The sequence below is a fragment of the Emys orbicularis genome, chromosome 8 (assembly GCF_028017835.1).
Source record: "Emys orbicularis isolate rEmyOrb1 chromosome 8, rEmyOrb1.hap1, whole genome shotgun sequence".
Classification (NCBI taxonomy): Eukaryota; Metazoa; Chordata; order Testudines; family Emydidae; genus Emys; species Emys orbicularis.
The window spans coordinates 80,321,848-80,343,980 of NC_088690.1; positions in this window are offsets into that span (position 1 = coordinate 80,321,848).

Below are 22,133 nucleotides of genomic sequence, written 5' to 3' on the forward strand. Positions count from 1 at the left end.
GGGACCGTGAACCCAAGGGGCAGCTCTGGGGATAGTCTTTCTTAGGCCTGGTCTACACTATGAGTTTAGGTCGAATTTAGCAGCGTTAAATTGAATTAACCCTGCACCCATCCACACAACGAAGCCATTTACTTCGACATAAAGGGCTCTTAAAATAGATTTCTGTACTCCTCTCCGACGAGGGGAGTAGCGCTGAAATCGACATTGCTGGTTCGAATTAGGGTTAGTGTGGACGAAATTTGACGATATTGGCCTCCGGGAGCTATCCCACAGTGCACGATTGTGACCACTCTGGACAGCAATCTGAACTCAGATGCACTGGCCAGGTAGACAGGAAAAGCCCCGCGAACTTTTGAATTTCATTTCTTGTTTGCCCAGTGTGGAGAGCACAGGTGACCACTCAGAGCTCATCAGCACAGGTAACCATGCAGTCCGAGAATCGAAAAAGAGCACCAGCATGGACCGTACGGGAGGTACTGGATCTGATCGCTATATGGGGAGAGGATTCCATGCTAGCAGAACTATGTTCCAAAAGACGAAATGCCAAAACATTTGAAAAAATCTCCAAGGACATGATGGAGAGAGGCCACAATGGGGACTCATATCAGTGCCGCGTGAAAGTTAAGGAGCTCAGACAAGCCTACCAGAAAACCAAAGAAGCAAACGGAAGGTCTGGTGCAGAGCCACAGACATGCCGCTTCTACGCTGAGCTGCATGCAATTCTAGGGGGGGCCGCCACCACTACCCCCCCGACCGTGAATTCCGAGGAGGGGGTACTCTCAGCCATGCCTGAGGATTCTGCGGACGGGGAAGATGAGAGGAGGAGGATGAGGACGAGCTTGTGGAGAGCACATAGCACTCCGTTCTCCCCAACAGCCAGGATCTTTTTCTCAGCCTGACTGAAGTACCCTCCCAACCCTACCAAGGCGGTATCCCAGACCATGAAGCCATGGAAGGGAACTCTGGTGAGTGTACCTTTGTAAATATTACACATGGTTTAAAAGCAAGCGTTTTTTTAATGATTAATTTGCCTTGAGGACTTGGGATGCATTCGCGGCCAGTACAGCTACTGGAAAAGTCTGTTAACATGTCTGGGGATGGAGCGGAAATCCTCCAGGGACATCTCCATGAAACTCTCCTGGAGGTACTCCAAAAACCTTTGCAGAAGGTTTCTGGGCAGTGCAGCCTTATTCCGTCCTCCATGGTAGGACACTTGACCACGCCATGCTAGTAGCAAGTAATCTGGTATCATTGCATGACAAAGCCTGGCAGCGTATGGTCCCAGTGTTTGCTGGCATTCAAGCAACATCCGTTCTTTATCTCGCTGTGTTATCCTCAGGAGAGTGATATCGTTCATGGTAACCTGGTTGAAATACGGGAATTTAATTAAGGGGACAGAGGTGGCCGTTCCTACTGGGCTGTTTGCCTGTGGCTGAAAAGAAATCCTTCCCTGCACTTAGCCAAGCGGTGGGGGGGGAGGGGGAGCATTGGCGCTGAGCTTTTCACGTTTGGCTAGCAGGGATCTTCCCTGATACCAGCCACACGGTGGTGGGAGGGGTAAAGCGATCATCCCACAGAATTGGATGTGGGGGGGTTAGTTTGGTTTCTGCAGGGATCGTCCCTGACACCAGCCACGCGGTGGTGGGAGGGGTAAAGCGATCATCCCAGAGAATTGGATGGGTGGTGGGGGGGTTTAGTTTGGTTTCTGCTGCTGCACATTAACAGGAAAACCGCAGCACTCAATGGGCTTTGCTTGGTATGGGAAAGGAGGGCACTGCTTTTATGAAGGTTGCAGAAGCCGAAAGACAATGGCTTACCATGGCTGCATGCAAGCCAAATTCTGTTGCCTGGACCTGAGTCTGTGATCTCTAACACCAAAGTCGCAGGCACTCAATATAAGATGCAAAATGCGACCTTGTACCGAAATCACATGTGCTATGTAATGTGAATAGTGTTGTTCACTGTGACAGAGTATAAGCATTGTTCTGTAAAATGTATCTTTTAAAATACTTCTCTCCCTTTTTTCCCTCCCTCTCGCAGCTGCAAATTTTTCAAGCCTCCCTCCTCTGTCCCGAAGGCTATCTCAGATAAGGCGGTGAAAAAAACGCACGCGAGACGAAATGTTCTCAGAAATCATGCAATCGACCCGCGATGAAAGAGCTCATCTGAATGAGTGGAAGGACATGGTATCAAAGTACAGGAAAGATGCCAGTGAACGTGAGGACAGGAGGGACGAATGTGAAGAGAGGAGGGACGCTCGAGATCAGAGGTGGCAGCAAGAAGATCAGAGGAGGCAGGGTGCAACGCTGGGGCTGCTGCGTGAGCAAACGGACATGCTCCAGCGTCTGGTGGAGCTTCAGGAACGGCAACAGAATCACAGAGTGCCGCTGCAGCCCCTGTATAACCGCCCTCCCCCCTCCCCAAATTCCATAGCCTCCTCACCCAGATGTATAAGAACGCGGGGTGGGGGGAGGCTCCGTGCACCCTGCCACTCCATCCCAGTGTACAGCCCAAGCAAAAGGCTGTCATTATATCCTCCCCTCCTCCCAAACCCCACCCGGGCTACCTTGTCAGTTCTCTCCCTTTTTTTATAATCAATTAATAAATAATACATGATTTTTAAATGATAGTGACTTTATTTCCTTTGAAAGCAAGCTGTGATCGAAGGGGGAGGGTGGGTTGCTTACAGGGAATGAGTCAATCAAGGGGGCGGGTTTTCATCAAGGAGAAACAAACAGAACTTTCACACCGTAGCCTGGCCAGTCATGAAACTGGTTTTCAAAGCTTCTGTGATGCGTAGCGCTTCCTGGTGTGCTCTTCTAATCGCCCTGGTGTCTGGCTGCGCGTAATCAGTGGCCAGGCGATTTGCCTCATCCTCCCACCCCGCCATAAAGGTCTCCCCCTTGCTCTCACACAGATTGTGGAGCACACAGCAAGCAGCAATAACAATGGGAATATTGGTTTGGCTGAGGTCTGAGCGAGTCAGTAAAGTGCACCAGCGACCCTTTAAATGTCCAAAAGCACATTCTACCACCATTCTGCACTTGCTCAGCCTGTAGTTGAACAGCTCCTGACTACTTTCCAGGCTGCCTGTGTATGGCTTCATGAGCCATGGCATTAAGAGGTAGGCTGGGTCCCCAAGGATAACTATAGGCATTTCAACATCCCCAACAGTTATTTTCTGGTCTGAGAAGTAAATCCCTTGCTGCCGCCATTTAAACAGATTAGTGTTCTTGAAGACGCGAGCGTCATGAACCCTTCCCGGCCATCCCACGTTGATGTTGGTGAAACGTCCCTTGTGATCCACCAGTGCTTGCAGCACCATTGAAAAATACCCCTTGTGGTTTATGTACTGGCTGCCCTGGTGCCCCGGTGCCAAGATAGGGATATGGGTTCCATCTATCGCCCCACCACAGTTAGGGAATCCCATTGCAGCAAAGTTATCTACTATGACCTGCACATTTCCCAGAGTCACTACCTTTGGTAGCAGCAGCTCAGTGATTGTTTTGGCTAATTGCATCACAGCAGCCCCCACAGTAGATTTGCTCACTCCAAATTGATTCCCGACTGACCGGTAGCTGTCTGGCGTTGCAAGCTTCCACAGGGCTATCGCCACTCGCTTCTCAACTGAGAGGGCTGCTCTCATCTTGGTATTCTGGCGCTTCAGGGCAGGGGAAAGCAACTCACAAAGTTCCATGAAAGTGCCCTTACGCATGCGAAAGTTACTCAGCTACTGGGAATCATCCCAGACCTGCAACACTATGCAGTCCCACCAGTCTGTGCTTGTTTCCCGGGCCCAGAATCGGCGTTCCACGGCTATAACCTGCCCCATTAACAGCATGATCTCCAAAGCGCCGGGGCCCGCGGTTTGAGAGAATTCTGTGTCCATGTCCTCATCACTCTCGTTGCCGCGCTGACGTAGCTGCCTCCTCCTCACCTGGTTTTTCAGGTCCTGGTTCAGCATAAACTGCATGATAATTCGCGAGGTGTTTACAATGTTCATGACTGCTGTCTTGAGCTGAGCGGGCTCCATGCTTGCCGTGGTATGGCGTCTGCACAGTTCACCCAGGAAAAAAGGCGCGAAACAGTTGTCTGCCATTGCTTTCACAGAGGGAGTGGTGAGGCTGTACCCAGAACTACCAGCGACAATGTTTTTTGCCCCATCAGGCATTGGGATCTCAACCCAGAATTCCAATGGGCGGGGGAGACTGCGGGAACTATGGGATAGCTATGGGATAGCTACCCACAGTGCAATGCTCCGGAAGTCGACGCTAGCCTCGGTACATGGACGCACACTGCCGAATTAATGTGCTTAGTGTGGCTGCATGCACTCGACTTTATACAATCGGTTGCCAAAAATCTAATTCTGTAAATTCGGAGTAATCCTGTAGTGTAGACATACCCTTACTGTCCTTCAGTACTTCTGCATCCAATCCTAGCCAGCACCTGGAAGTTCAGGGCCATGAGGAGGAATGGAAGACAATGAAACATACTAAGATGCCAACTTTCTTTTAAAGCTGAAAAAGTATTTGGTTGGGATTCAGTTTTAGTCTGGGATGATTGTTTGGAGGTGAGGGTGTGGTGGATGGCAGCTGCTGGGGGGGCTTTCTTGTTTTATCCAAACTGGTTCACCCATCCCTAATTACACACTGATTTACTCTAATTCTCTTTTCCACACTTTGCTTTTGAGCAGTCAGTTATTACGTGGCTGTAGAGCCTCCCAAACAGCAATAGAGAATATATGGTATGGAGAGGAGAAACGCAAAAGGCTCGCACCTTCATTTGTTAGGATGCATCAAATCCAATGAGTCTGTGATTAGAGAATATTGTCTAAAAATGTGCTTAAATTGTCTTTCAGTCCCTACTGAGCTACCCAATCAGCCTGCATAGCTTTGGAAAGAACTCTGCCAATGGAGAATCCTTCCAAAAGACAAAGGTATAAAGGACTCAAAAGCAGGTGACGTCCAGAGTCAAATCCTAAATCTAAAAGCAGGAGCAGGGTCGTATATCAGGCACAATAGTTCACCCTTCATGAGCATGAGCACAGAGGATGAAATTCACCCCAGCACAATGGTCTTGTACAAGGCCCCGTTACCCCAGGACATAGGTGGGAGTTATATGGTACATACAGCCTCTGCATAACGGTGAATTTCACATTTAAGGGGGCGGTATGTGGTGCATAGGGCCCACGGTGGGGATCTAGACTGCCCCATAGCCCCTGGTGTACAGCTTCAACAGCCTGAAAATCAGATTAATTATGTCTGACGTCCTTCCCTCAGCTCAAATCATTTTTCCATTTCAACAACGGGCTGTTTACAGCAGCTGCTGCCTTCTGTTTTGTCTGATCCTGTTCCAGTTTTCATAAGTGATTAAAATGCCGCTAATAAGACATTTAACTAGGATTTACATGTTGACTTGCCTTTTCCAGCTCCGCAGTCCCTCCCCACCACTGCTCTTCCTGGTGAGCACCAGTGTAGCCGGCTGCCTTTCCAGTCCTGGGGCAGTCCGGTCATGCAGCATCCCCTTAGCGAGTCTTCAACAAGCCTTCAGCTGTCCTCCCACCAGCACACAAGGGAGGTGCAAGGAACATTCTGACTCTGGAAAGCGTCCCAGTCTCCCTCCGTACGGCACAGAGATTATCTTACACATATCCCCTTATATGTTCCTCTGGTTTACCACACGCCCAAGCAGTTTCTATTGGAATATTATAATTGCATTCATATGGCCTAATAGCAATGTCAGTAACAAAAATTTCCACATAAACCCCACACCATAACTGACTCCTTTGACGCAGTTCGTATCCTCAGTTACACTTGTGCAACGTACCAGGGACAGGATTGCCTGAGAAGGACACTAATGAAGCAGTCGAACTTCTGGCCATTTTGTGTTCCTCAGTTCACAAACTGGAGAGCTGATTAAGGGGGAAAACAAAGGCCTTTTTTAAAATAGTCTCCATCTCACATTCCACATGCCCCCCACCCCCAGAAATGGAGCAACAGCAGCACGTAGGATGAAATTCAACTCTGTCCAGAAGACCAACACAAAGGCTAGACAACACTTACAGCCTGTCTTGAGGACCTACATGGGGCTAGAAAGTGATGGTTATGCTGGCTCCCTGCCAGTGGGTAATCTAGACTGAAACAGCAGGAGGTGCTCTCACTGCACCAGCCAAGAGTTTTGGGGGAGAGATGCTTAGAATCATAGAATCATAGAATATCAGGGTTGGAAGGGACCTCAGGAGGTCATCTAGTCCAACCCCCTGCTCAAAGCAGGACCAATTCCCAACTAAATCATCCCAGCCAGGGCTTTGTCAAGCCGGGCCTTAAAAACCTCCAAGGAAGGAGACTCCACCACCTCCCTAGGTAACGCATTCCAGTGCTTCACCACCCTCCTAGTGAAATAGTGTTTCCTAATATCCAACTTAGACCTCCCCCACTGCAACTTGAGACCATTGCTCCTTGTTCTGTCATCTGCCACCATTGAGAACAGCCGAGTTCCATCCTCTTTGGAACCCGCCTTCAGGTAGTTGAAGGCTGCTATCAAATCCCCCCTCATTCTTCTCTTCTGGAGACTAAACAATCCCAGTTCCCTCAGCCTCTCCTCATAAGTCATGCACTCCAGACCCCTAATCATTTTTGTTGCCCTCCGCTGGACTCTTTCCAATTTTTCCACATCCTTCTTGTAGTGTGGGGCCCAAAACTGGACACAGTACTCCAGATGAGGCCTCACCAATGTCGAATAAAGGGGAACAATCACGTCCCTCGATCTGCTGGCAATGCCCCTACTTATGCTTATGGAAGCCAGGCAGAGGAGAGGGAGTTCCCCCCTGGTCACTGCTTTCCCTGCTTACTGTAACCCCCTTCCTCTGCACATGGGTGAATTCCACACCTAAAGAAAAAATAACTTTGAGCCATATTCCTTAACAGCCTGACCCAATGAAGTCATTGAAGACTTGGATCTGCCTGTTACCCAACGGTCTTCCAGGAGCTTGCATAGGAGTAAGTGAGAGCGGACTGTGACTCTTAGTCTTTTTTAATTACTGATACAAAGCAGAGCAATTACTCATTCTGTACCTACTACTGGTTCCCTTCACCATTGCAACTCCAGAGTATCTCTGTGATCATTAGTGGAGTTACCCTGGATATACTCAGTGTGGCAGAAAACAGAACTTGGCCCTTTCTTTGTGTTTGCTAAAAATTATGAAAAATTAATGAATATTTAAAAAAGAACTAAGGGCATTTATAAGTAAATAGAATACCCACACATACTGGCAAGTGACTACATTGCTGATCCAACGTTCTTTGAAGATAGCAGCATGATCAAATAGATAGGAGTCAGGAACTCTGGATGCTGTGCCTGCTCTGTGAGCTTAGGCAAATCACTGCCTGTCTATTTTTTAAACCCCTCTCTCCCTTTGGCTGGCCTGTGTATTAGATGGTAAGTGCTTCAGCACAGATATTGTCTTTTGTTATGTATATATAGAGTCCTGATTTGATTGAGGATTCTAAGGGCTATTGTAATACTAACTATAATAATAATTAATTTACTTCAGTGTGGTTTGGATCAGACCCCAAAGGAACAAATTTATATCTTATTACTAGAAATTATCCTCATTTACTAAAAACACCATGAAATAATTCATATAATGCACCTGTTTTTTTACTACAGGTTTAAGAGCATCTGCATTGGGTATGCCCTAGGGACCTTGGCCAGAATTATCGATCTGGCTACTGCATTCTCTCCAAAGGTGACTGCATTTCAGTGGTGGATGAAGTGATTCTTGTATATTAATACAAGTAGTCTATTTATTTTATCCAAGGGAAGGGTAAGAAGCAACTTGATCATGGTCTACAAGTATCTAGATGGGGAAGAGATGTCTGACAGTGGACGGCTCTTTGACCTATCAGCATAACACAATCCAGTCGTTGGAAGCTGAAGCTAGACAGATTCAAACTGGAAATAAGGTGCAGATTTTTAACAATGAGGCTAATTAACCATTGGAGCAACTGACCGAGGAATGTGGTGGATTCTCCATCCCATGAAGTCTTTAAATCAAGACGGGATGTCTTTCTAAAAGATGTGCTGTAGCTCACGGAGCAGTGATGGGCTTGATGCAGAAATTACTTTGAGAAGTTCCATGGCTTGTTTATGCAGGAGGGCAGACTAGATGATCATAATGGTCCCTTCTGGCCTTATGACCTATGTATCTATGACTATGGGCCAGTCAAGTCAATTGGCATTGTGCACACAGAGAGGACTTGCTGAATCAAGCACTTAGGCCCTGATCCTCAAAGGTATTTAGGCCTAAGCGTGTAACGTGCTTTGGGGAGAAAGGCACCACAATATATTCATGAGAGACATTCTTCCAGTTATTAATGGTGGGTAAAAGCATTATTGTTTTTAGTTTGTGTGAATACCACTCTAGCATGGGCCAAGTTTGTTCGGCAGGGAAACTTCTGAAAGAATGCTGGTTTTCAGTTAATTTCAACATTGTCAACAAAATATTGGGGCAATGAATTGATATGTCTGTAACTCCTTTGGGGTTTAGAGAGCATGGTCCCTTTATATCTTTTTTCTAAGGGAGGAGTGGGAGCAGTGAGAGAATGGAGGGGAACTCCAGGGAGTGGCTCTGGAGCTCCAGGGAGAGAAGGGCTGCAGCCCGCAGACCCTCACAAAGTGAAGCAGCAGAGAACCTGCCTGAAGCCTGGGAAGGACAGGGCGGCTGATCGGGGACACCCCAGGACAGGAGCCAGGAGGAGCACTGTGCCAGGGAGGAATTGCTCAAGAAGGACAGGCCGGAGCTGGACCCAGTATCACTGCTGCCCAGAGCTGTGAGTACTGAGGCTTGTGACTCTGCATTGGGAATAAGGAGGGAGGCTGCTAACTAGTTAAGTGGGGAGGTGGTCGCTCTGTGTGGCTTCGCAAAGAGCGACAGAAGAGGGCACCGGAAGGGTTTGTTGGTGAAAGTTTACTGGCGCCGAAGACGACCAGGAGCACCCAAAGCTCACCAGTGAACTGGAACTGTGCCCAGGACTCCTGAACTTTGTGTGCAGACACATTGCTCAGTGTCTGCCCTTTCAGACTGTGCTACCACTGGGCTTGTGGTTTGAATGTGCTTTCAGACTGTGCTACCACTGGACCTGTGTTGCTACCACTGGGCCTTGGTTTGGATGCAACCCTGTTTTACCGCCCCACCCCCTATTTCCCCTTGCTGTTTTTCTCCTCTCATCCCTCTGTAAATAAATATTTCCCTTTCTTATATCCATTGTACTTTTCCTGTGGGTGTGGGTGTTCACTCTGGGGGGTTTGGAACAGGTGCCCCTGGGGTGGAAGGGATTTTTCCTGCTGCATTCCTGGGCGCGCCTTCTCTTGGCCAGAGCTGTCTGCAGAGCAGACTCCATCTTGGCTACAAGGGCACTAAAGTTACACGTCTAATTCTTGGAACATGGGAGAATAGGGAATAGGAGACTGGGGAGGGAGGAGATGAACAAAAAGAAGGAGAAAAGAGAAGGCAGAAAGACAAAAGCTAAAAAGAAACAAAAAAAGAAAAAGTTCTGCTGGGAGGCCCACATGAGGAATGTGAAGATAGGTACCAGTAAGAATAGAAATAGGAAAATATGGAGAATACTAACAAGATGGAGAGTAAATGAGAGCTAGAAATATAACAAATAACAGACACATGCTTGGTTTCCTTAATGTATCATTGTCAAGAGAAGTGGTCATTTCTTCCCCTTTTGTAACAGAAATCTATAGATCTCTATTTTTGCAAAGCTTCTGCTTTTTGCAAAAGCTTCTGCTTTTTCCCCTTCAAATTAATTAGAAATTGCCTTCACCCAGGACTGGGTTCTGGAAACAAGGGTCAGAAACCTTTCTCCCACCTGTCTTAGGGCCCCCTCAGGAGGGATAGTCTAGACAGTGGCTGGTGTAGCTGCTCATTGGTGTTTGTTGTACTGCCATTCTACATCCACACGGAACTGTATTACCCTGTGCACCTGCTTGTCGTTATTACTCAGCTATAAAAGTGTGCCCAGAGCTACAAAACTTGGCACAGCGCTGGCTATCAGCTGTGGCTGGTGCACTGATGTCAGCTGCATAAGTTCTCCCTCGTAGAGCCTCCTGAAAATGACATCAAAATTACTCATTCTGCCCACGGACATTTAAAAAGTCCCAGCTTTCCCATAGCCATTATACCACTAAAACAGGCTCAAGCCCTGCCTGCTCTATATCCAATGGAGGTTACAGTAAGTCTACATTGTATTAGGCAACTGTATATCTCCTATATAATGGCTATAATACCACTACTGAATAATAACAATTAATAATAATTTCCCAGTCTATAGCACTTTCCACCTAAAGCCCTTAAAGCCCTGTATAAACACTATGAAGTAAGTTTCACAACACTCCTGTGAGCTAGGTAAATACTATTACTCTGTTTTACACATCAGGGAGCTGAAGGTTAAGTAACATGCCCAAGGCCACAGTGGCAGAACTGGGTGTAGAACACAGTTTTAATCCCACTCAGGATGGAAACATTAGACATGTAGCCAAGATAAGACAACAAAGGGTTATCCAGCCTCTTGCTTCAGAGCACAAGCTGATCATGTACTGGGGTCAGGAATAAATTTCTCCCTATGGCATAATATTACAAAACTGATTGCAGAATGGGGGTGTTATACTCACTTGGCATCTGCTATTGGTTACTGGCAGAGACCAGCACTCTACTAGATGTGCCATTGATCACCACTGCTATGGACAACTCTCACGTTTCTACAAAGTGAATAATAATAATTCGTGCACTGCCTTGCTGAATAATTATTTCTTCCCCTCCTAATAGTAATGACTGTAGAGGTCTGGTTGGGCCTAATTTTAAAGCCTGACCCAGCCCGACCTGAGCACAAGCTGACCCAGACCTGACGTGACCAGAATCCAACTCATTCCCGGAAACCCATTTCAACGGTGCTGCTGCCTTGTCCTGGGGGCTCAGCCTGGTGGGGGCTTCCTGCTTCCCAGGCCTCATGTCCACAATCCATCTCCAGTCACCTTCTGCCCATTGGGTCAGCGCAGTGGTGGCCCCTGCCAGCTGCCATCACCTTGCTGCGTTGTGAGCGCTGCGTAGCGAGAGGCTTTGGCATCCTCACTGCCTAGCACACATGCAGTGTAGGGAGGTGGAGGTGGCCAGCAGGAGTGGGGCAGGCAGCAGCTGCTGTGCGGACCCAAGAGGCCAAATGAAGTCTCTTCCAGTGTCTGTGGTCTAACATTCACCAAGCATTTGATCACAAGTCTTTGGCGTGAGGCTTTTGGACTTAGACTGCGAGCCACCTCAAGTCTAGGCCTATTGTACTGAGAGGGAACTGAGGCATGGAGAGGCTAAGTGACTTGCCCAAGGTCACCCAGGAAGTCTGGGATAGAGCAGGGATGTCAGCTCAGCTCTCCCATGTCCTAGGTGACTGCCCCAATCAACAGACCATTTTTCCTCCCTGGGGAGGCCTCCCTGCTCTTTGCAAAAAGTTCCACACAATCTTCAAAGGCCACTGATGGCTCGGAGCTGTTTCACCTCTCATCGGAGAACTGGTACATCAAGCTGTGATGTTATCTGATATAAATATGACCATATAGATCATTGTTGTAACCACTGTTATATATTTGCAACAAATTTTGTACAAAATGTGGCATGTAAGATGGCTATGGAAAGGTTATGATTTGCTGGTTATGATTATGCTATCTGTATGCATGTATTGTTTTTGTATTTGAAGTTATGAATATTGGCTCCATACCTGGATTTCAAATGTTTGCTCATGGGGTAATGCCCACAGGGTTAGCCAGCACATCTTGGAGGGACTATTCAAATTAAGTGGCTCATCAAGAAACACTTAACTGACAATGGACTATGGGAGACGCCCATCTACACTGAATGGACTGTCCTGCAAATGTGCAGTTTGAGGTATAGGTAATGGCTTCTACAGTGTCCAAACCTTTATGCATGGACATGTGACTTGCCCATGTGACTCCAAACACTATCTTGTCACATGTAATTTTTCACTAGCTGTGCTGAGGGCTTTGTTTGAAACAATGGGTTTCCCTCCACATGGCAGAAGACATAAAAGGCCCTGGAAACCCCCTCCATTTTGCCTCTATCCTGCTCCAGCCTCTTTTCTGCTCCAGCCTCTGGACTATGAGCTTATACTAATGGGAACATTCTAACCAAGGAATTGAGGAACTTCCAATGATTTGGAAGCAGCCAGAGACTTGACTTAAGCCAGCAGTTTATTCCATCACTGCTATGAGCCTGAACCAACTTTGCCATTATTGTATGTATTTGATTCCTTTAACTAATTTTAACTCTCACCTTTTTTTCTTTCTTTTTATAAATAAACCTTTAGATTTTAGATACTAAAGGATTGGCATCAGCGTGATTTTTGTGTAAGATCTAAGTTATATACTGACCTGGGTGTGTGGCGGTCCTTTGGGATCAGAAGAACCTTTTATTTGAAGAGATTGGTTTTAAAGAACCACTCATCTCTAAGTCTAGTGTTTTCAGTGGTAATACAAGGACTGGAATGCCTAAGGAAACTGCTTTTATGACTTCTTGTTAGCCAGTGTGATGAAACAGAAGTTTACTTTTGTTGCTGGTTTGGTATATCCTATGGGGGATTAGCCACCGGTCTCGGGGTGTATCTGCCCTATTTTTCAACAGTTTATCCTGAATTTGGCATCCACTGAGGCACAGTTACACAAGCAAAATAGTGCCCAATAGTCTCCTGCTGGGTCACTGGTTCAACACTGACTCAGGGAAAAGACAGCCACTTGCAGACTCACCACTTCCTATATAGCAACTTGTGCTCTCCATGTAAGTCTCCTATCCACACTGCACAGTATGAGCCTCAATGCACCAGGATAGGAATCTACAGCCTGCTGGAGAATTAATGGTGAGTTTGCTTAGTAACTTGAAAACTGTTTAAAATGGCCATATCTCGGGACTGACACAAAGGCAGATGTTCCATCCTTATGCATCAATGTTGAAATACTCCACTGCAATAGAGGGTTTGTAATTATACAGATCAGAGTGCTCCAAGCTTATTCCAACTGTAGCTGAGGCAATGTTGCTTATTCTATAGGGCACTTTACTTAGGGTATGTCTACACTACGAGGGTATTTCGATTTCACTTAAATCGAATATGTGGAATCGATATTGCAAAGTCGAACTTGTGTGTCCACACTAAGGACAGTAATTCGACTTTGTGAGTCCACACTAACGGGGAAAGCGTCGACATTGGAAGCGGTGCACTGTGGGCAGCTATCCCACAGTTCCCGCAGTCCCCGCTGCCCATTGGAATTCTGGGTCGAGCCGCCAATGCCTTCTGGGTAAAAAAAAAGGGTCGAGGGCGCTTTTGGGTAATTGTCGTCATCCGTCTGTCAATACCGCCCTCCCTCCCTCCCTGAAAGCGCCGGCGGGAAATCAGTTCGCGCACTTTTCGGGTCAGTGACAGTGCGGACGCCACAGCACTGCGAGCATGGATCCCGCTGCGACCATCGCTGCAGTTGTGGCACTTGTGAACGCCTCGCAGGTTATCATCCACCTTTCCCAGAGGCAGATGCAGATGAACCAGGCGAGGAGGCTACGGCACCGCGGTGAGGGCCTGAACTCTGAGAGGGGCACAGACCTCTCACAAAGCACGGGACCCAGCTCCGAGGACATCACGGTGACAATGGGTCATCTGGATGTTGTGGAACGGTGATTCTGGGCACGGGAAACAAGCACTGACTGGTGGGACCGCATAGTGCTGCAGGTCTGGGACGAATCCCAGTGGCTGCGAAACTTTCGCATGCGGAAGGGGACTTTCCTGGAACTTTGTGAGTTGCTGTCCCCTGCCCTGAAGCGCAATGACACCCGGATGCGAGCAGCCCTGACTGTCCAGAAGCGAGTGGCCATAGCCCTCTGGAAGCTTGCAACGCCGGACAGCTACCGGTCTGTCGCGAACCAGTTTGGCGTGGGCAAATCTACCGTGGGGGTTGTTGTGATGCAAGTAGCCAACGCAATCGTCAAGGTACTGCTCTCAAAGGTAGTGACCCTGGGAAACGTGGAGGTCATCATAGATGGCTTCGCCGCGATGGGATTCCCAAACTGCGGTGGGGCTATAGATGGAACTCACATCCCTATCCTGGGACCGGACCACCAGGCCAGCCAGTACATCAGCCGAAAGGGCTACTTTTCAATGGTGCTGCAAGCACTGGTGGACCACAGGGGACGTTTTACCAACATCAACGTTGGATGGCCGGGCAAGGTTCATGACGCTCGCGTCTTCAGGAACTCTGGTCTGTTTAGACGGCTGCAGGAAGGTATTTACTTCCCGGACCACAAAATAACTCTTGGGGATGTGGAGATGCCTACAGTGATCCTTGGGGACCCAGCCTACCCGCTAATGCCCTGGCTCATGAAGCCCTACACTGGCGCCCTGGACTCTGAAAAAGAACTCTTCAACTACCGGCTGAGCAAGTGCAGAATGGTGGTGGAGTGTGCTTTTGGACGTCTCAAGGGGAGATGGAGAAGCTTACTCACTCGCTGTGATCTCAGCGAAACCAATATCCCCATTGTTATAGCTGCTTGCTGTGTGCTCCACAATCTGTGTGAGAGCAAGGGGGAGACCTTTATGGCGGGGTGGGAGGTTGAGGCAAATAGCCTGGCTGCTGATTACGCCCAGCCAGACAGCCGGGCGATTAGAAGAGCACAGCGGGACGCACTGTGCATCCGGGAGGCTTTGAAAGCCTGGTTCCACAGAGAGCAGGGTGACCAGTGACTTTTAAGTTTCTGTACAGAGAAGCTGAACCTGCCCCCGTTTCTTTACCCAGTTAAGGATGACTATCCTCTCCAGTTACAGACCCCCTCCACCCCCTTCTAAAAAAATAAATTCAGTTTTATTTTGTTAATGAACACCGTTGTCTTTATTACTGTTTTCGCGGGAATGTTTTAAACCTGGGACGCAGACTGTGGTGGGGAGCAGGTGTAGTGTACTGATGCAAATAATCCTTCTAAACTCCAGGAATGACAGGATTCACAGTGGCGGACTGGTTGTTTCAACGGAGCCTGCCAGCCCTCCTGAGCAGGACTGCGTGTATGTGGGGGCTATGTGACTTTATGGCAGGGGGAGGAGGGTTACAGATCCCCTGCTGCGTGGCTCTGTGATCCAGGACAAGGACCGCTGCATAAGATCTGTAACTGCCCTCCCCCGCCACAAAGTCACAGAGCAACCCCCCCCCCCAATGCACAGAGCATGAAAACCACCTCCCAGACTGACCAGGGTAACTAGTCACTGCACTGTGTATGTGCCCTGCTGCTGGACCTGCCCCCGCCTCTGTAGCCTGCTAAAGGTGACTGTCCTGTCCAATTACCAAGCCCCTTCCCCCCCTGCAGACAGACTCTCCCTCAAAACAGCATGACTGAAACAGTAATGAACAAAAACGTATTTTTTATTAACAACCACACATGAAACTGGGGGGTGAAACTTGGACGGGGGCTTGGGTGAGGCGGCCAGGAAAGGACTTTTCAAATTTTGGGGAATGACAGCCTTCTGGTGCTTGAGCAGTCTGCAGGGGTGGAGTGAGAGTTTTCACGGACTCTTCCGCCCCTCCTTCTTTGGACTTTGGGCGAGGGGGGTATGGGACTTGGTGGCGGGGGAGTGCGGTTCCTGATAGACTGCAGCGGGGCTCTGTCCTCCTGCCTCCGTTCCTGCAGAACATCAACAAGGTGCCGGAGCGTGTCCGTTTGCTCCCTCAGAAGTCCAAGCAGCGTTTGAGTCGCCTGCTGGTCTTCCTGCCGCCACCTCTCCTCACGTTCCATGTGTGTCCGGTGCATTTGGGACAAATTCTCCCTCCAGTGGTTATGCTGTGCTGCCTGGGCTCGGGAGCAGCCCATAAGTTCAGAGAACATGTCCTCTCGCGTCTTCTTCTTCCTCCGCCTAATGTGCGCTAGCCTCTGGGAGTGTGATTCCAGGCTGGGTTGGGAGACAGTTGCAGATGTGGCTGTGGGAATGAGGAAAAGGCAGTGAATTCCTCCGAAAGATAAATGTAGTTGTGAATCAAGAACCTTGATTCACAAGAACCTAGTCTTTCTCTGTGAACAAGACCATGAACCACACCTATCACATGCGCACTGAGGACAAGGTCGAATTTTCGAACCTCGCCTTCAGTGCCTGGGCTTTTGCACTGCCGATCTGGGAACCGGGGCAGGACACGGTACTCTCTGTAGCAGGCAAAGATGGTAAGCCGTAGACTTGTTGCAGATTAAAACTTTAGGAGTACCACTGGCCACCTTTCACATTGAAAGCAATGCCAGTCTGTTCTGCCAGCAATCGGCCAAGCAAGAACTGTGGCCCTGTCCCACCCCCTCGCGGATGTGCCAGGGAAAGATCCCTGGATGCTGACCCTCTCCTGCCCCCACCGCGTGGCTGTAAACCAGCGGTCACAGTTCTGTAAAGGAACTTGTTGCAAGCAGTCCCAATACTAACAGTCCCCTACCTAATTCAAAGCAGGTTGTCATGAGCGACATTACCCTCATGAGGATCCCGGACACCGAGATCCAGAGGATGCTTCGAGAAAGCATGCAGAGACTGGGGCCCTATGCTGCCATGATCTGCAAGGCACTGATTCCAGAGTACCTGCTTGTCTCCTGGCACGGGAACGTCTCGTACTTTGGAGGACCAAGTAAAGCCGCTCTCCCCAGGAACCTGATGAACAGGCTATCCCTTTACCTGCAGGAGAGCTTTGTGGAGATGTCTGTGGAGGACTACTGCTCTATCCCCGGACATATAGACCGGCTTTTCATATAGCTGCAGTAGCAGGGACAAAAGAGTGGAGCAGCTTGGGCAGCACAATCATGCACAACCGGACACTGTTTGATTTTTTTATAAATAGTTGTTACTGATTATTTAAGCGCCCAGGGGGAAGAAATCATGAATCAAAGATTGTTATTAGTATTAATATTCAAGTTTTGTAAAAAATAAAGGTTTATATGTTTAAAGCACTTACCGCTTGATCCTTCCCCTGAATCTGTGTCCGGGTTACATGCTGGGGAGGGTTGGTAGGGGATCTCTGTAAGGGTGATGAAGAGCTCCTGACTGTCGGGGAAATCAGCTTGGTAAGCGCTGCCGACTGCCTCGTCCTCCTCATCTCCTTCCTCATCTTCCACGTCCGCTAACATGTCCGTGGAACCGGCCGTGGACAATATCCCATCCTCAGAGTCCACGGTCAGTGGTGGGGTAGTGGTGGCGGCCGCACCAAGGATGGAATGCAGTGCCTCGTAGAAACGGGATGTGTGGGGCTGGGATCCGGAGCGTCCGTTTGCCTCTTTGGTCTTCTGGTAGCCTTGTCTCAGCTCCTTGATTTTCACGCGGCACTGCGTTGCATCCCGGCTGTATCCTCTCTCTGCCATGGCTTTCGAGATCTTCTCATAGATCTTTGCGTTCCGTCTTTTGGAGCGCAGCTCGGAAAGCACGGACTCATCGCCCCACACAGTGATGAGATCCAAGACTTCCCTATCAGTCCATGCTGGGGCCCTCTTTCTATTCTGGGATTGCACGGCCATCTCTGCTGGAGAGCTCTGCATCGTTGCCAGTGCTGCTGAGCTCGCCACGCTGTCCAAACAGGAAATGAGATTCAAACTGCCCAGACAGGAAAAGGAATTCAAATTTTCCCAGGGCTTTTCCTGTGTGGCTGGTCAGAGCATCCGAGCTCGGACTGCTGTCCAGAGCGTCAACAGAGTGGTGCACTGTGGGATAGCTCCCGGAGCTATTACCGTCGATTTCCATCCACACCAAGCCTAATTCGATATGGCCATGTCGAATTTAGCGCTACTCCCCTCGTTGGGGAGGAGTACAGAAGTCGAATTTAAGAGCCCTCTATGTCGAACTAAATAGCCTCGTGGTGTGGACGGGTGCAGGGTTAATTCGATTTAACGGTGCTAAATTCGACATAAACGCCTAGTGTAGACCAGGCCTTAGAGTCAGCAGACCAGAGTTTCTGTTTCTAGCTCTGCTGTGTGACCTGGCGTGAAACACTTTACTATATTTCTAGAGAATATTGTTGTTCACTGGCAATTCTGAAAAACCAGGAAAGAAATTATTGGGGGTTGAACCAAACCTGAAATTTTCCCAAATTTCCAGCAAATCGAAAAGTTGGACAAAAATTCAGGCAATTTGGGGAAACCAACACACATTCGCAAAAGTCCCAATGTTGCTGAATCTGCTTTTTATCAACAAAAAGAAAAGTTTTGGATGAAAAATTTTGCCCAGTTCTAAGCATCTCCCCTCCCATTGTTTGGTTGTTGTCTCTTTGGACAGGAAGCTTTTTCTGGGCAGGGGCTGTCTCTTATTCTGTACAGTGTCTAGCAAAATGGGTCCCTTTTGTGCCACTGTCACTGCTGACATCTTGGCTGACCTGAGGAATTGGGAGAAGACTTTCGGGGCTAAAATCATGAGCTGTTACTGCTTGAGCTAAAAAGCCAAGACTCTCAGGCTGGGTCTGTAACAGATTGTGAAGGGGTGCATGCCCCACATCAGCCATGAAAGAATACACTGGAAATAGAGAGTAATTACTAATTATAATTAGTGCATCTTGTTGCACCTGGAAGTTGGGCCAAGCCTAGCTGAAGATGAATTGCAGCTGGCTGATGACTATAAAGAGAGGGAAAGGCTGCTGTATTTCCTCTCCTAGCAGTAGTGGGACCTGGCTGGTAAAATAGGTGTCTTAGGAGAGAGGAGCTTGGGAGTTCCCTCTCTCAGGGAAGGGCTGATAGGAGATGGGTGGAAGGAGAGCTGGGGAAAACCACAGGGTGGGAGTTAGCTTTAGTGGTGGGCCTTGAAATAAGGGCAAGACTCCAGGGGAGGCAGCCCTGGGAGCTGGTATTCAGCTGGAGACTGGAGCACAGGGAAAGTTTAAGAGGGATGAGAGCATGAGCCTGAGGAGAGCTGAAGTGGTTGTTGTTTGTTTGTATTTTCATTTGGGATTTTTTTGGAGATTCCAGGGGGAGCGCTATGAGCCCCTTCCTGGAAAGACGCAGGAATCTTGTGAGACTGTGGGGATGGGGAAGAATGCAGGTAGGCAGTGGGCCTGTGAAGGGGCAATGGGAAAGGCCTGTGGCCAGACTGAGGTAGGGAATAGCTCAAGGAGGGAGCAAGGGTGGGTTCAGAATAGACAGATCTTGCCTGCTCACTACTGGGCCCCTGGGCTGGAACCCAGAGAAGGGAGAGGGCCTGGCTTCCACCCTGGAGTGAAGAATTAGTGAGTCTGGACTTGGATCAAAGACTTGGTATGAGGCTGTGGGACTCTCTTACTCCCAAAGGGGTGAGGCTAGATATGACCTGGTTGGAGGGCTGACTCATAAGAAGAAGCAGACCACAACAGGCCCACAGCGGCTGTTGGCAGAGGGCGCCAGATGAAGAGACCCTGCTACACCACACCCAGCCACGAGGCGACATGCCAGCAGTGAGTCCAGTCTTCTACAATCTCTCATTCTCTACAGATGGAGCACCGTAGGGACCCATAACACACGCTCACTAGTGGTTACATTCCTGCAATATAAATAATAATGATTTGTCTGCCTTGACTGTACACCCTTAGGAGAGAAAGGGCTCCAGCTTCCAGACCGCAAGCCTGGTGCTAACAATGACATGATGTGGAAGCAGTTGACTTAATGCTACTGAGTTATCTCCTGATGATTGCACAGCACTTTCATTACCACTGCCACTCCCATTGTTGAGTGTATTTGCAGTTTGCTCCTTATCCCAACGTGCCTGTAGGATAAGAAACTAATTATATGCTGGCTTCTGCCTCAACTTCAGTTCATGACCTCTTACTTTCAAATTATAGAAATTATGGCATAGTTACAGTGAGACGTAAGTGGGATATGTGGCAAGCCAATCTCCTTATGAACATATATTGGAAGCCTGTTCCAGCAAAGTGTGATACCAGTGGAATGCTTGCGATCTCTGGTGTACATCTAGAGTTGGAATAGAGTGATGTAATTCTATAGCCTCTGTGTGCTGATATGAAACCAACCCCTTGTGTGGTATGATATGTGTCCACAGCCAATATTTTATAATCTAGTCCATAGACAGCATGCAAATATGTGAGTCATTCCCTACAGCCCTGCAAAAGTATACTCTGTGCATTATGGGAAAATGTGAGTGTATAGCCACTAAGGCATAATGACATGACTACATAACAAAGCCCGTCTGATGTAAGCTTATACCCAGTGCAGCTTAGGAGGGATAGTACTATGTCAGCATATATTACCTACCTCTTGTGAATAAGACTTTCTATGACTCATTCTATAAGGTTCTCTCCCCCTACCCCAAATTATGGTTCATTGTAAGGTTTCCTGGCATTATGGAAGTATGTGATTTTTCTATCTAACGTATAGAACAATGTGAATTTTGTTCTCATAATGTAGGTCAATTTCCAAGTACAAAACATTAGCTACTAGTACTACAATATGTTTAGACATCTGTAACTAGTCTGGGGCAGTAGAAATCCCATGCTGTTATGAGACTATGGTGGACTCATGCCATTTAAACAATGGACGTCTGATTCTTTTAAGGATATGATGAATGCTCAATGTTTTCTCACTCTACCTAGCTGTGAAAGGTTTCCATGCTATGATATTTGCTCTATAAGACTTTGTTTGACAGAAGCTGGGAATGGGTGAAAGGGATGGATCACTTGATGATTACCTGTTCTGTTCATTCCCTCTGAAGCACCTGGCATTGGTCACTGTCGGAAGACAGGATACTAGGCTAGATGGACCTTTGGTCTGACCCAGTATGGCTGTTCTTATGTTCATGCTTTACAGAATTGTGCTTTCCCTACCCTAATATGATTATCCTTCTACATTGTCTACGGCTGTCTGATAGTACCCAGTATCGTACACTGAGTTCATAACTAATGCAACATAAGGACAGTGTCTAGTAGGGGAAGACGTGAGCCCAAACTGTGTAAGCTGAGGGCAAGATGAGACCACAGACTCTGAAGTATGGGGGCAAACTTGTAAACAGATCTTAACCTGGCTTATGAACTGTGTTGACAATTTCTCAACTCAGTTTTTGCATGTGATAACTTTAATGTCTCTTTGCACCTACAACATTTTGGGTTTATTCTATTTTTCTACATACAACAAACCACAGTAAGCAATGACATCAACATAACTTCCCCACCAGTCTCTCTCAAGTAACCCATCATCTGGGGGAACAGTTGAACCTTGCCTTTCAGTGTTACTTGAAGGACAACAGAGTCAGTCTGTCGGGGATCGGGGCCTTCAGCAGAGCTAGTCTCCAGGCAGCCTCGTCAGTACAGCTGACCTGCAGGAGGATACCTGGCTGGCTGGAGGGGCCAGCTGGCCACCTTAAGCCAGCAGCAGCTTGCTGGCTGCTCAGTATTCATGCCCACTGTGGCACCCTGGAACCCCAATATTCACCACTATCATGTAATTAGGAGATGTTTTGTACAAAGTATGCCTTGTGAGGTATCATTATAAAAGTCTTGATCTGCTAGACATTAGTATCTCGTTGGATTGTATGTGCTACTGTCACATGTGAAGTTATGAAATTTGGCTGTGTATGTGTGACTGAAACATGTTGTGAGGTTGAAAACACCCACAAGCAGCCTTTCAGGTACAACAGTAAAAAGGCCAAACAATGTTAATGGCTTATTGAGGAAATGCACACAAGCACAAGGATTACCCCAGGAACTGTGTACAATAGAAACCACTCAGCAATAGCACTACACCATAGGAACGGTTTGACTCAGGTCACAGCAAAAGAGCTTTCCAGCAAGTGGGAAGAAGATATAAAAGGGGAACAATGACATCATGATGGGTCCTCACTCTCCCTACAACAACACACCTGGAAAGCTGAGGGGCAAGGACTGAACTGTGGGAAGTGAAGGTCTCAGGTAGAGGAATTTTTAGTTTGTGTATGAAAACCTAGGATAGCCAAGTCAACTTGTGCCTTAATCTGCCAGCCTATTTATCACTCAGGGTGACAATTTGCTAATTCATATCCCACCTATTTAGTGTGTTAAGATCAGTTTGCAGTTCTGTTTATTTACTAATCTGCTTTGATCTGTTTGCTATCACTTCAAATCTA